Below are 13833 nucleotides of genomic sequence, written 5' to 3'. Positions count from 1 at the left end.
TGCAGAGCATTTTCCGTAACATGATTGTTTCCCTGTAATCTCAATTATGAGTTCAGTGCTTCTTTCACTTAAACTAATACAGAACAAGAAATTACTAAGAAAGCAAATAATGAAAAATATTACAGGCCTGTGGCAAAACAGCAATGAAAACATTTCAACTGGGACTTCTGATATAATAGATTTTAGCCTTTTCATTTCAGAGAAGACAAAACATTTGATATTGGCGATGCAGCGGTTTCAAAAACAAAAGTTGAATGGCTCTATAGCACCATCTAGTGATAAAAAATGGTTTGATTTTACAACGTACCACTGCCTAAGGTTGGAATAGATACATTTGATTTCATCCATGTTTGATATAAACTCAGCAAAAAAAAGAAACGTCCCTTTTTCAGAACCCAGTCTTTCAAAGATAATTCGTAAAAATCGAAATAACTTCACAGATCTTCATTGAAAGGGTTTAAACACTGTTTCCCATGCTTGTTCAATTAACCATAAACAATTAATGAACATGCATCTGTGGAACGGTTGTTAAGACACTAACAGCTTACAGACGGCAGGCAATTAAGGTCACAGTTATGAAAACTTAGGACACTAAAAAAGCCTTTCTACTGTCTCTGAAAAACACCAAAAGAAAGATGCCCAAGGTCCCTGCTCATCTGCGTGAACGTGCCTTAAGCATGCTGCAAGGAGGTGTAACCGATGTGAAATGGCTAGTTAGTTAGCGGTGGTGCGCGCTAATAGCTTTTCAATCGGGTGACGTCACTCCCTCTGAGACCTGAAGTAGTTGTTCCCCTTGCTCTGCAAGGGCTGCGGCTTTTGTGGCGCGATGGGTAACGATGCTTCGTGGGTGTCAGTTGTTGATGTATGCAGACGGTCCCTGGTTCAAGCTCAGGTTGGGGCGAGGAGAGGGACGGAAGCTATACTGTTAGAGGCATTAGGACTGCAATGTCCGTACTGAGACGCCTAAGACAGCGCTACAGGGAGACAGGACGGACAGCTTATCGTCCTTGCAGTGGCAGACCCCGTACAACAATACCTGCACAGGATCGGTACATCCGAACATCACACCTGTGGGACAGTACAGGATGGCAACAACAACTGCCCGAGTTACACCAGGAACGCAAAATCCCTCCATCAGTGCTCAGACTGTCCGCAATAGGCTGAGAGAGGCTGGACTGAGGGCTTGTAGGCCTGTTGTAAGGCAGTTCCTCACCAGACATCACCGGCAACAACGTTGCCTATGTCACAGCATCATCGGACTGAGCTTGTTGTCATTGCAGGCAATCTCAACGCTGTGCAATACAGGGAAGACATCCTCCTCCCTCATGTGGTACCCTTCCTGCAGGCTCATCATGACATGACCCTCCAGCATGACAATGCCACCAGCCATACTGCTCGTTCTGTGTGTGATTTCCTGCAAGACAGGAATGTCAGTGTTCTGCCATGGCCAGCAAAGAGTCCGGATCTCAATCCCATTGAGCACGTCTGGGACCTGTCGGATCAGAGGGTAGCTAGGGCCATTCCGCCCAGCAATGTCCGGGAACTTGCAGGTGCCTTGGTGGAAGAGTGGGGTAACATCTCACAGCAAGAACGGGCAAATCTGGTGCAGTCCATGAGAGATGCACTGCAGTACTTAATGCAGCTGGTGGCCACACCAGATACCGACTGTTACTTTTGATTTTGACCCCCCCTTTGTTCAGGGACACATTATTCCATTTCTGTTAGTCACATGTCTGTGGAACTTGTTCTGTTTATGTCTGTTGTTGAATCTTATGTTCATACAAATATTTACACGTTAAGTATGCTGAAAATAAATGCAGCTGACAGTGAGAGGACGTATCTTTTTTTGCTGAGTTTAGTTTGGAGGTTATGAAACATCTCCACAATAACTTCTTAATTTGGATGGGTATGTCATAGAGGGTTTCTAATAGAGAACAGATACCAGCTAATGCTTAGCAACACTGTCTATACTGTCCTAAACACTGGGTATAATTTGTGGTAAAAATATTATTTGATCATGGGAAATGATACAGGAAAAGGAATTAACATGAAAGTTCTCGAAAAGTGCATTCATTTCTCTCAGACCTACTGAAAAAGTTCAAATGAAATTTGTTATTCTTCTAATAAAATGGCTGTTACAAGCATTTCACTGCACCTGCGATAACATCTGCAAATCTGTGTTCACAGCCAATAAACTTTGATTTTCAATACAGAGCCTAAGAAGCAGAATTAAAAGCGATTGTTCAGAACAGTTTATTCCAGTATTACCCAATACTTACCTAGTTCTCACAAAATACATTTTGATAATGTAAGTTGATGCCTCAGGATGTTACATGTTCAGACCACCTTCCTATTTAACACATTCACGGGACATCATGATTATCTTGAATCGCTAGCATACTGGCATCATATCCTCCTAAGCATAGGGCAAATCTGGGATGCAAAGACAGGCCATACTGACTGAGGGAGACAGCAGCCAAAGATATGAGAGAAGATTGATGCATGAAGATGCTTGCTTTTATGAGGAAATTAGTATAGATATTTTGACTTGTTTAGCCTTTATTGTGTTATGTATTACCGGCATAACATTTGACACACAATTTCCAGTTAAAAGAAAGACAAAAACAGACAAATATAAAACAAAGAATCTGGGAATGAAACTTAAAACCTGATCATTTGTTCTGACTGGCTCCTGAACATAGTAGTGGGTCAACTCACACTCATAAATATTGAGCTGTGAACTTCCAAATAGTCAAAGGCAACTCACAATATTCCACTTCAGCTTGCTGAACTATGGATCCACTATCTACACATGGGTCTGGATGAGGAGTGCTAGTGTGGGTTCCTGAGGGGGCAGCAGAGGGCACTGAGCTGAAGGAGATCCCACTCCTCAGGCCAGTATGACAATGAGTCCTGATGCTTTCTGCCGTCTGTCCATGCTGTTCTAGAGATTATGTTCTCTCAGCGCCTGGGTGTGTTAGGGAGACCACCTGATCAGGCAGGAGAGAGGAACATGGTTGGATAACATTTGTGGACATCGAACATGTTACATCAACGTTGCTGTTTTGTATTGTGTGTTGCTGACACAAAGAGAGAAGACACGCCATAACGAACATACGCCGTGCAGTCAATTACCTGCTGGGTGTTGAAGAACAGTGACAATTCAACATGTAGAAGCATCGAGAAATGAAAAGAACACGACGGACAGTTTTCTATGGTCCGTGGCGATAGGACGGCCACCCACTTCTAAATCCCTCTGGTGCGTTTCCTCTTTAAGACGCTTACATTTCATTTTCATGGAACAAGTGAGGCTAACCTAAGATGACATGTGACAGGCATGAAGGAACAAGTGAGGCTAACCTAAGATGACACGTGACAGGCATGAAGGAACAAGTGAGGCTAACCTAAGATGACACGTGACAGGCATGAAGGAACAAGTGAGGCTAACCTAAGATGACACGTGACAGGCATGAAGGAACAAGTGAGGCTAACCTAAGATGACACGTGACAGGCATGAAGGAACAAGTGAGGCTAACCTAAGATGACACGTGACAGGTATGAAACAGTAAAGCATGTGACTAAGCTGAACAGGTGAACAGCCCAGGCTGGGGTCCCATATGAAGGCTCTTCAGTGAGGGTGGGGCTCCTCGGGGGCCGTGGTGGTGTGGGGGTCCTCGATGTAATGGACCACGGAGGCCGTGTGTAGAAAGGGGGGCGCGAGGGGGTGGGGGACCATGAGGGGGCCCTTGACCCTTGTGCATGGACAGCAGTGGAGGGGGCTTGGTCTTGGGCCTAGATAGGAAACAGATCAGAGACTGTCGACACGTACATATACAATCATAGCCATAACAAGTGACTCATGACTTTGCCATCTAATGCCCATCTGTCCTGTAGAACATTTCTAGTTTTAGAACAGTTATTCACCTGGAGAAGTCATGAGGGGTGTAGCAGAGTGCTCTCTCCTCCCAGGGGGTGTCTCTCTGCCACGAGGGCCTGAGGGGGTAGGTAGCAGAGGTGGGGGTTTCCCTAAACCAGGAGGCAACATCTTCGTCCTCTCAGGAAGGGGGCCATCACCTGTCTCATTGGACGTGGCTGGGAAAGAGAACAAAACAGAACAACCCTATATAGGAGAGTATGATATCCTAAAAATACAATTACTATAACTCAGCATTGTCACTTTTCTAGAATAGTCTAAGAACACAATATCTCCACTACCAAATGACAATGCATGGTGTAGTTAGAGACAAGCAACAATCACAATAAGTATTAGAAAATAAGGAGATACACTATATTTACAAAAAGTAATGTGGACACCCCTTCAAATTAGTGGATTCAGCTATTTCAGCCACACCCGTTGCTGACAGGTGTATAAAGTTGAGCAAACAGCCATGCAATCTCCATAGACAAACACTGGCAGTAGAATGGCCTTACTAAAGAGCTCAGTGACTTTCAAAGTGGCAGATGCCACCTTTCCAACAAGTCAGTTCGTCAAATTTCTGCCCTGCTAGAGCTGCCCCGGTCAACTGTAAGTGCTGATATTGTGAAGTGGAAACGTCTAGGTGCAACAACTCAGCCGCGAAGTGGTAGGCCACACAAGCTCACAGAATGGGATCTCTGAGTGCTGAAGCGCGTAGCACGTAAAAACAGCCTGTCCTCGGTTGCAACACTCACGAGTTCCAAACTGCCTCTGGAAGCATGTCAGCACAGGAACTGTTCGCCTGGAGCGTCATGAAATGTGTTTCCATGGCCGAGCAGCCACACACAAGGTTAATCACCATGCACAATACCAAGTGTCAGCTGGAGTGGTGTAAAGCTCACCGCCATTGGACTATGGCGCAGGTGAAACGTGTTCTCTGGAGTGATGAATCACGCTTCACCATCTGGGCAGTCCGACAGACAAATCTGAGTTTGGAGGATTCCAGGAGAACACTACCTGTCCGAATGCATAGTGTCAACTGTAAAGTTTGGTGGAGGAGGAATAATGGTCTGGGGCTGTTTTTGGGTCGGGCTAGGCCCCTTAGTTCCACTGAAGGGAAATCTTAATGCTACAGCATACAATGACATTCTAGATGATTCTATGCTTCCAACTTTGTAGAAAACTGTTTGGGAAGGCCCTTTCCTGTTTCATCATGACAATGCCAGCGTGCACAAAACGAGGTCCATACAGCAATGGTTTGTCGAGATCGGTGCGTTAGAACTTGACTGGCCTGCACAGAAACTGAGCTCTACCCCATCGAACACCTTGGGATGAATTGGAACGCCAACTGCAAGCCAGGCATAATCGCCTGACCTCACTAATGCTCGTGGCTGAATGGAAGCAAGTCCCCGCAGCAATGTTCCAACAGCTATTGGAAAGCCTACCCAGAAGAGCGGAGGATGCTATAGCAGCAAAGGGGGCACCAACTCCATATTAATGCCAATGAATTTGGAATGAGATGTTCGATGAGCAGGTTTCCACATACTCTGGGTCATGTAGTGTATCATTCACTGTCCTAAATAAAACGACTGTACTGTGCATATGTACACTATGGTTGTGGCTGCACCTTGCAGATGGTCCTGGCAGTTGCGGAGATACTCTGCAATGGTGCTCAGCTCCTCGGGGTACAGGTGGACTCCATCGGCCAGGAAGAAGAGCAGCTGGCGGGTGTCAGAGGGCACGGCATGCTTCTCCACCTTCACCCTCTCCAGGTAGTCGTCCACCAGCTCGGCCGCCCGCGCCCCCGTTTCTGCAGGGTCCTTCTCTGCTGCATCCGCTGCCCAAGCCCACGGCCATACTCCGCCATCACAAAGTCCATGGCATGGTCCTTGGGCATGTTGCAGTGGACTAGAAGAAGAGGGGTTTGAAGGTCAAAGTTAAAATATTATACAAGTTAATCATACAGGAGGCTTTGCTCTTATGTTCCACTTTTTCCAGTTTCTCTTTATATGGGGTGTAATTTTGGGGTCAAGTGAAAATTCAATGCATGACAATAGTGATTGCCTGTTGTTTTTTTTCACTGAAAGCTTAATGCAATTTATTGGAAGATTTGCAGTAGATTGGGATTGATGTGATGTGTGTCTGTGCAAAGCATGTGTTCAAAACAGATTTTGTACTCTATAATAAAAATCGGGGAAAAGTCATACATTTACTTTAAATACCGGTAATATATTTTATTAGGGTAAATGTTTTGTTGTTAACGTAGAGTAAAATTATATACATTTGTTTTTGGTATGTTATATAAGTAGAAAAAAGGTTAGGTCATTTGTGTATAAATCAGTCAGTCCAGGATTTTGCGATACTGTGATTTTATTCCTCAAAATCAACAACTCCCCGCATATTACGTGAGGGCTTGCAAATTTGACCGATCACCACAGTATTCTCATAAAACAGTAAAATCACCAAAATATTAGGCTACCGCATAAGTGTCAGAACCTCACTACAAAAAGAGGGCCCACAATTTTAACCAATCACTGCACCTTTATGACATATGGTTCAAATCAACGCACGGCAAACTTTCCCATCACTGCATTTGTGACAAATTCGACAGAAATGGAAATTGCAACGCAAAATGCCAGAATTGCCAAGTTAAATAATTTGTACCTGCAGATAACACAACAAAAAATCCACTGAAATGCTGGGAGGTACTGAAATACTATACAGTATTTTGTTATTTCAATGTACAGATTTTTTTATTTTATTTTATTTCACCAGATAGGCAAGTTGAGAACAAGTTCTCATTTACAATTGCAACCTGGCCAAGATAAAGCAAGCCGTTTGACACATACAACAACACAGAGTTACACATGGAGTAAAACAAACATACCTTTCAATACCTTTAAAAATAAGGACAAATGTTCATAAGTCAAATTCTATTCTTTGTGTGAAATACAAAATAAATTCTATAAAATAAGAGCAAGGTTATGGTGGGCAGAATATTTGGTATTTTAGACAAATCCCCAAAATACACACATTCAAGTTAGCAATATAATATATAAGAAAAATAAGTCTATATACAAAGTGAGCAAATGAGGTGAGATAAGGGAGGTAAAGGCAAAAAAGGCCATGGTGGCGAAGTAAATACAATATAGCAAGTAAAACACTGGAATGGTAGATTTGCAGTGGAAGAAAGTGCAAAGTAGAAATAGAAATAATGGGGTGCAAAGGAGCAAAATAAATAAATAAATACAGTAGGGGAAGTGGTAGTTGTTTGGGCTAAATTATAGATGAGCTATGTACAGGTGCAGTAATCTGTGAGCTACTCTGACAACTGGTGCTTAAAGCTAGTGAGGGAGATAAGTGTTTCCAGTTTCAGAGATTTTTGTAGTTCGTTCCAGTCATTGGCAGCAGAGAACTGGAAGGAGAGGCGGCCAAAGGAGGAATTGGCTTTGTGCGTGACAAGTGAGATATACCTGCTGGAACGCGTGCTACGGGTGGGTGCAGCTATGGTGACCAGCAAGCAGAGATAAGGCGGGACTTTAACTAGCAGTGTCTTGTAGATGACCTGGAGCCAGTGGGTTTGGCGACGAGTATGAAGCGAGGGCCAGCCAACGAGAGCGTACAGGTCGCAGTGGTGGGTAGTATATGGGGCTTTGGTGACAAAACGGATGGCACTGTGATAGACTGGATCCAATTTGTTGAGTAGGGTGTTGGAGGCTATTTTGTAAATGACATCGCCAAAGTCGAGGATCGGTAAGATGGTATGTTTGGCAGCATGAGTGAAGGATGCTTTGTTACGAAATAGGAAGCCAATTCTAGATTTAACTTGGGATTGGAGATGTTTGATGTGAGTCTGAAAGGAGAGTTTACAGTCTAACCAGACACCTAGGTATTCGTAGTTGTCCACATATTCTAAGTCAGAACCGTCCAGAGTAGTGATGCTGGACGGGCGGGCAGGTGCAGGCAGCGATCGGTTGAAGAGCATGCATTTAGTTTTACTTGTATTTAAGAGCAGTTGTTGGCCACGGAAGGAGAGTTGTATGGCATTGAAGCTCGTCTGGAGGGTTGTTAACACAGTGTCCAAAGAAGGGCCAGAAGTATACAGAATGGTGTCGTCTGCGTAGAGGTGGATCGGAGACTCACCAGCAGCAAGAGCGACATCATTGATATATACAGAGAAGAGAGTCGGCCCAAGAATTGAACCCTGTGGCACCCCCATAGAGACTGCCAAAGGCCCAGACAACAGGCCATCCTATTTGACACACTGAACTCTGTCGGAGAAGTAGTTGGTGAACCAGTCGAGACAATCATTTGACAAACCAAGGCTGTTGAGTCTGCCGATGAGGATGTGGTGATTGACAGAGCCGAAAGCCTTGGCCAGGCTGATGAATACGGCTGCACAGTACTGTTTCTTATCGATGGCGGTTAAGATATCATTTAGGACCTTGAGCGTGGCTGAGGTGCACCCATGACCAGCTCTGAAACCAGACTGCATAGCGGAGAAGGTACGGTGGGATTCGAAATGGTCGGTGATTTGTTTGTTAACTTGGCTTTCGAAGACCTTAGAAAGGCAGGGTAGGATAGATATAGGTCTGTAGCAGTTTGGGTCAAGAGTGTCCCCCCCTTTGAAGAGGGGGATGACCGCAGCTGCTTTCCAATCTTTGGGAATCTCAGACGACACGAAAGAGAGGTTGAACAGGCTAGTAATAGGGGTTGCAACAATTTCGGCAGATAATTTTAGAAAGGGTCCAGATTGTCTAGCCCGGCTGATTTGTGGGGGTCCAGATTTTGCAGCTCTTTCAGAACATCAGCTGACTGGATTTGGGAGAAGGAGAAAATGGGGAAGTCTTGGGTGATTTGCTGTGAGTTAAGGGTTAAGGTTAAGGGCTTGTAAGTAAGCATTTCACTGTAAGGTCTACACCTGTTGTATTCAGCGCATGTAACCAATAAAATTTGATTTGAATGTTGCAGAAATGTTTTTGTACCCATCCCCAGATCTGTGCATCGACCGAATTCTGTCTCGGAGCGCTACAGACAATTCCTTCGACCTCATGGCTTGGCATTTGCTCTGACATGCACTGTCAACTTGGGGACCTTATATAGACAGTTGTAATCCAAGTTGTAGAAACATCAAGGATGATCAATGGAAACACAATACCCGAGTTCAATTTTAAGTCTCATAGCATTTCTAAAAACCTGTTTTCGCTTTTTCATTATGGGGTATGGTGTGTAGATCGAGGGGGAAAAAATGTATTTAGTCCTTTTTAGAATAAAGCTGTAAAATGTGGAAAAAGTCATTGGGTCTGAATACTTTTCTGAATGCATTGTATATGATATATGCTAAAATAAAATGGCACCATTAAATGAAAGGGCATAATATATAATTTGAGAGAAAAAAAAATGTGGAACCTTGTTTGAAGCTGTAAAGTTACTTGTCAACTGGTAAGTGGATGTCCTGGCCACATTCAGTGTATACAAAACAGGATCTTCCTTTTTCACGGATGATTCTCGTTCAACAATTTAATATGACCTCACGTACCTGCACTAAATATTTTTATTAAAAAAGGTAAACCTAGAGCTATTTCAGATATTTTTAAGCTGTATAGTACACCTTTAAGAAGCTATTTATAATAGTATAAGCCAAATACAATTTAAGAATGGTCATTGTCACCCTCTTTGTTAGTTTGACATTTCCTGGGGATTTATATCAAGAAATGTATACCCGTCTAATGTGACTGCATATGTGTGTGAATTATTTCAAACCTAAATTAATATTTTGGTGAATAAAGCTATGTATGGAAGTATAATGTGAGAGCCTTTGATGATGAGGCGGTGTTAACTGTGAACCACTGAGCTCCGAGGACAACCACAGAATGGAACTAAATCTCCATGGAAACATGTCATGTTCTTTGCCCTCAAATTGTCTCTATTTACGATCATTATCAGGAATGTTTGTGGTATTATTGTTCTTTTAGAGATGCATTGTAATTGCTGTTAAAAGGGGGCAGGTGACTGTGGGGACTTACTTCTGAGGGATTCTGAAAATATGATTACTGTGCACGAGGACAGAGCTACATTGGTCTGTTCGACGAGAATACATAAGGGGGAACCGTTGGAGCGGAGATCTTGTAGGGCCGGGTCAGGCCCGACTCCGCCTGCAGGTAAATCAATTCCACTGAGAGGCCGCGGTCCTGCAAACAGTGACCTATCCATTTGGGGTAATCCCTTTGAAAGAAGAGAAGAAAGCTGGTTATTGACTTCTGCACACAGACATGACGTGTGAGAGGAGCAGCTATGCAGCAGCATGTCCAGGCCTGGCGTCAACAACCACACGAAGACAACTCAACTTTTCACACCTAAACTGAATTGTAACTCTTATCAAGTTGTAGTTAAGTGACCAGTGAAGAGCAGGATAGCTTGATATAGCCATAGGCCTAATATTGTCCAATAAGACATACCAACAGAAAAGGAAAAAGGGATCAGCGGCGGCGACAACTGCTGAGCGCCGCCCGAGCAGGCAGGGGAGCCACCGTCGGTGAGATTCGTGACAATATGTTTGTGTTTAAGAATGACAGCGAATTCTGTCCTGTTACTACTATTTACACGTGTAAGTAGCTACGAAAGCAGTGCTAAAGCAGGCTACTTACTGTAGAAAACTACAACCTAACGTTAAAATAAAGGTCACCAGAACTTCTATTTGAAAATGCAGATTGGTTTGAGTGTATAAGCGCTACAGAGACTTAACGGATCTTCAATTGAAGCAGTATGGATTCGTATTGTCTTTTTTTAATGGAGAGAAAGTTCAAATTCATGCACGTGAAGAATCTCATCAGTGACTGCGAGGAAAACAAAAACTGCTATAGGTCAATGGATCTTCAGTCTCCATTCAATTCAGTTTTGTGAGTTTAAAGTCCAACTAATTTATCCCACTCCATGAAATATCCCAGGTTTTTCTAGTTGAATAGTGAAGAGTTAAATAGACATGTATTTCGACAGTACATAGGCTAGGCAAACGGGAACAATATTCGCTTGTCAGACCTATGATGATTGGATTAAGAATTGAGATTGAACAAGAAGAGGAAGAAAATATTTTTTCCCCAGAGTGCAATAAGAACAAGTAGAACACAGAAAAGTAGAACATGCATTGCATGAGTTGACATGTTTTTTTTTACTCCAAGATATTTTTCGTTTTCATAACTCTTATGTTTCCGTCGATTTGTTCTGTAGAGTGTCTGTGGTGAATGTCTGTATTAACGTTATTGATGGGCATGTCAAGAAATCAACAAAATATGCATCTTCAATAAAACATCAAGCTGGCATATTATGGGAAATTGAACAATCCCTAATTATAGCGTTTGTCAGTCTCAGGTTTAAATGGTTGCAATTTAGATTTGTATCGTCTTCTATATTTTTTTTTAAGAAGAGAGATGAAATGTATGCATGAGAAGATTCTCATTCATCAGTGATTGTGAGGAAAACAGAGGCCGTTTCTAAAAATAGATCATACATTTTCCAGCCAAACTGGAGAGAAAGACATGGGTAGCGTGTAAGTGAGTGTTAGCACTTTAACCATTCAGATCAGTGATTCTCCAACCTCTCCTCGGGGATCCCCGGGCGTTCCATGTATTTCAACGCTAGCAACAACCGATTCAACTAATTATATATAGCCGTTGATTAAGTAATCAGGTGAGTTAAGGGCGACAGAAAAAATGGTGAAATGTTGCAGGGTCCCCGAGGAGAGGTCTGAGAACCACTGATGTAGATCTGAAAATGACAACGCAATAGCTTCAATTAACCTCTGTCACAAATCTTACAATTCACTTTCGTTTTTCAAGTCACTGCCATTCATACATACAGTGCCTTCAGAAAGTATTCACACCCTTGAGTCTATAAGTATTCAACCCCTTTGTTATGGAAAGCCAAAATACATTCAGGAGTAAAAATGTGCTAAACAAGTCACATGGAATGTGTGCAATAGTGTTTAACAACCTCATCTCTGTACACCACACAGTCGAGCAGTGAATTTCAAACACAGATTCAACCAAAGACCAGGGATGATTTCCAATGGCTCGCAAAGAAGGGAACCTATTGTAGACACTGAATATCCCTTTGAGTATGATGAAGTTATTAATTACACTTTGCATGGTGCATCAATACACCCAGTCACTACAAAGATACATGCATCCTTCCTAACTATGGTGAAGGAAACTGCTGAGAGATTTCACCATGAGGCCAATGGTGACTTTAAAACAGTTACAGAGATTGGCGAAAACAGAGGATGGATAAAACATTCTAGTTACGCCACAATACTAACCTAGATGACAGAGTGAAAAGGAGGAAGCCAGTCCAGAATAATAATATTCCAAAACATGCATCCTGTGTGCAATAAGGCACTAAAGTAATACTGCAAATAATGTGGCAAAGCAATTCACTTTTTGACCCTGAATACAAAGTGTTATGTTTGGGGCAAATCCAACACAACACATTACTGAGTACCACTCCATATTTTCTTGCATTGTGGTGGCTGAATCATGTTATGAGTATGCTTGTAATCGTTAAGGACTTGGGAGTTATTCAGAATAAAAATGGAGCTAAGCACAGGCAAAATCCTAGAGGAAATCCTGGTTCAGTCTGCTTTCCACCAGACACTGGGAGATTAATTCTCCTTTCAGCAGAACAATAAACTAAAACACAAGGTCAAATCTACACTGAAGTTAGTGAATGTTCCTGAGTGGCCTAGTTACAGTTGACTTAAAATATACTTGAAAATCTATGGCAAGATATTAAAATGGTTGTCTAGCATTCATCAACCACCAATGACAGAGCTTGAATAATTCTGAAAAGAATAATGGGCAAATATTGTACAATTCAGGCGTGCAAAGCTCTAAGACTTACCCAGAAAGAATCACAGGTGTAAATGCCAAAGGCGATTCTAACGTATTGACGCAGGGGTGTAAATACTTATGTAAATTATATATCAGTTTTTCATTCTCAATAAATTAGCAACAATTTTAAAAACATGTTTCCCCTTTGTCATTATGGGGTATTGTGTGTAGATTGATGAGGAAAAGATTTAATACATTTTGAATACAGGCTGTAACAAAAAACAGTGGAAAAAGTCAAGGGGTATGAATACTTTCTGAAGGCATTGTAGGTATTCTTGACTATTACTGTTAAACTCCCACAAAAGTAATCCAACAGGAATTGGGGTCTTTTCATTCCTCTTCACACACACTCACCACAATTGCTGAAATCTTCATCCTCACTCCTGGAGAAACAACAAAACACCCACCTCCACTTACAACAAGGGCAAAGAAAATATGCAAAAGCATAAATACCCTTGGCTATTCCCTATTTGCTTGAAGGTGAGGTACTCACATGCTTTGGTTGCTCACAGACAGGACCACACAGCCAGCCTTGTGAAGTTGCTTGTAGAACCGTTGTCAGCTAGATTGTAAACCTTGAGAGAAGCTGAGGGGTGAGAGAAGACATTTTCTAAACCAGTTCTTGGCAAATAAACACGTTTCGTTGATAGACCACATAAGACAAATGTGAGCTTACCATTTTGTTGATATCCTTCATAGTCCACGTTGTTACCGGAGTAGTCATGCTGTTGGTCTAACTCCTCATAACTGAAAGAGTAACACATTCACGCATGAAGTGATGGTCATGTACCATCTCAATCGTTGCTCCCCCCCCCTACTCTGCATCCTATGACTCACTGTCCCCTCCCCTTTGTGGCTGCCCACTGGGCACAGAGAGCAATTCAACATTGAATCAAGTAATTTCAATGACAAAGGTCCTGGATGGCGCAGCCGTCAAAAGCACTGCAATGAAGTGCTGAGGTGCCACTACAGCCTGGGGTTCGATCACAGGCTGTGTCACAACTGGCTGTGACCGGGAGCCACATAGGACGG

General features: G+C 42.7%; 1 pseudogene across 1 annotated transcript; it reads right to left on the bottom strand.

The window, feature by feature from the left end:
* Positions 1-2533: 2533 nt before the first annotated feature.
* On the bottom strand, positions 2534-13498 carry LOC106560943 (uncharacterized; annotated as a pseudogene). The gene is made up of 6 exons (XR_006757134.1): positions 13478-13498; positions 13295-13344; positions 9943-10141; positions 5544-5824; positions 3925-4092; positions 2534-3792 (listed from the first exon to the last, which is right to left on the bottom strand). The product of XR_006757134.1 is annotated as an uncharacterized protein (transcript).
* Between the last annotated feature and the right edge of the window lie 335 nt (positions 13499-13833).

The sequence above is a fragment of the Salmo salar genome, chromosome ssa10, assembly GCF_905237065.1.
Source record: "Salmo salar chromosome ssa10, Ssal_v3.1, whole genome shotgun sequence".
Classification (NCBI taxonomy): Eukaryota; Metazoa; Chordata; class Actinopteri; order Salmoniformes; family Salmonidae; genus Salmo; species Salmo salar.
This window is presented reverse-complemented; position numbering and strand designations above follow the sequence as displayed.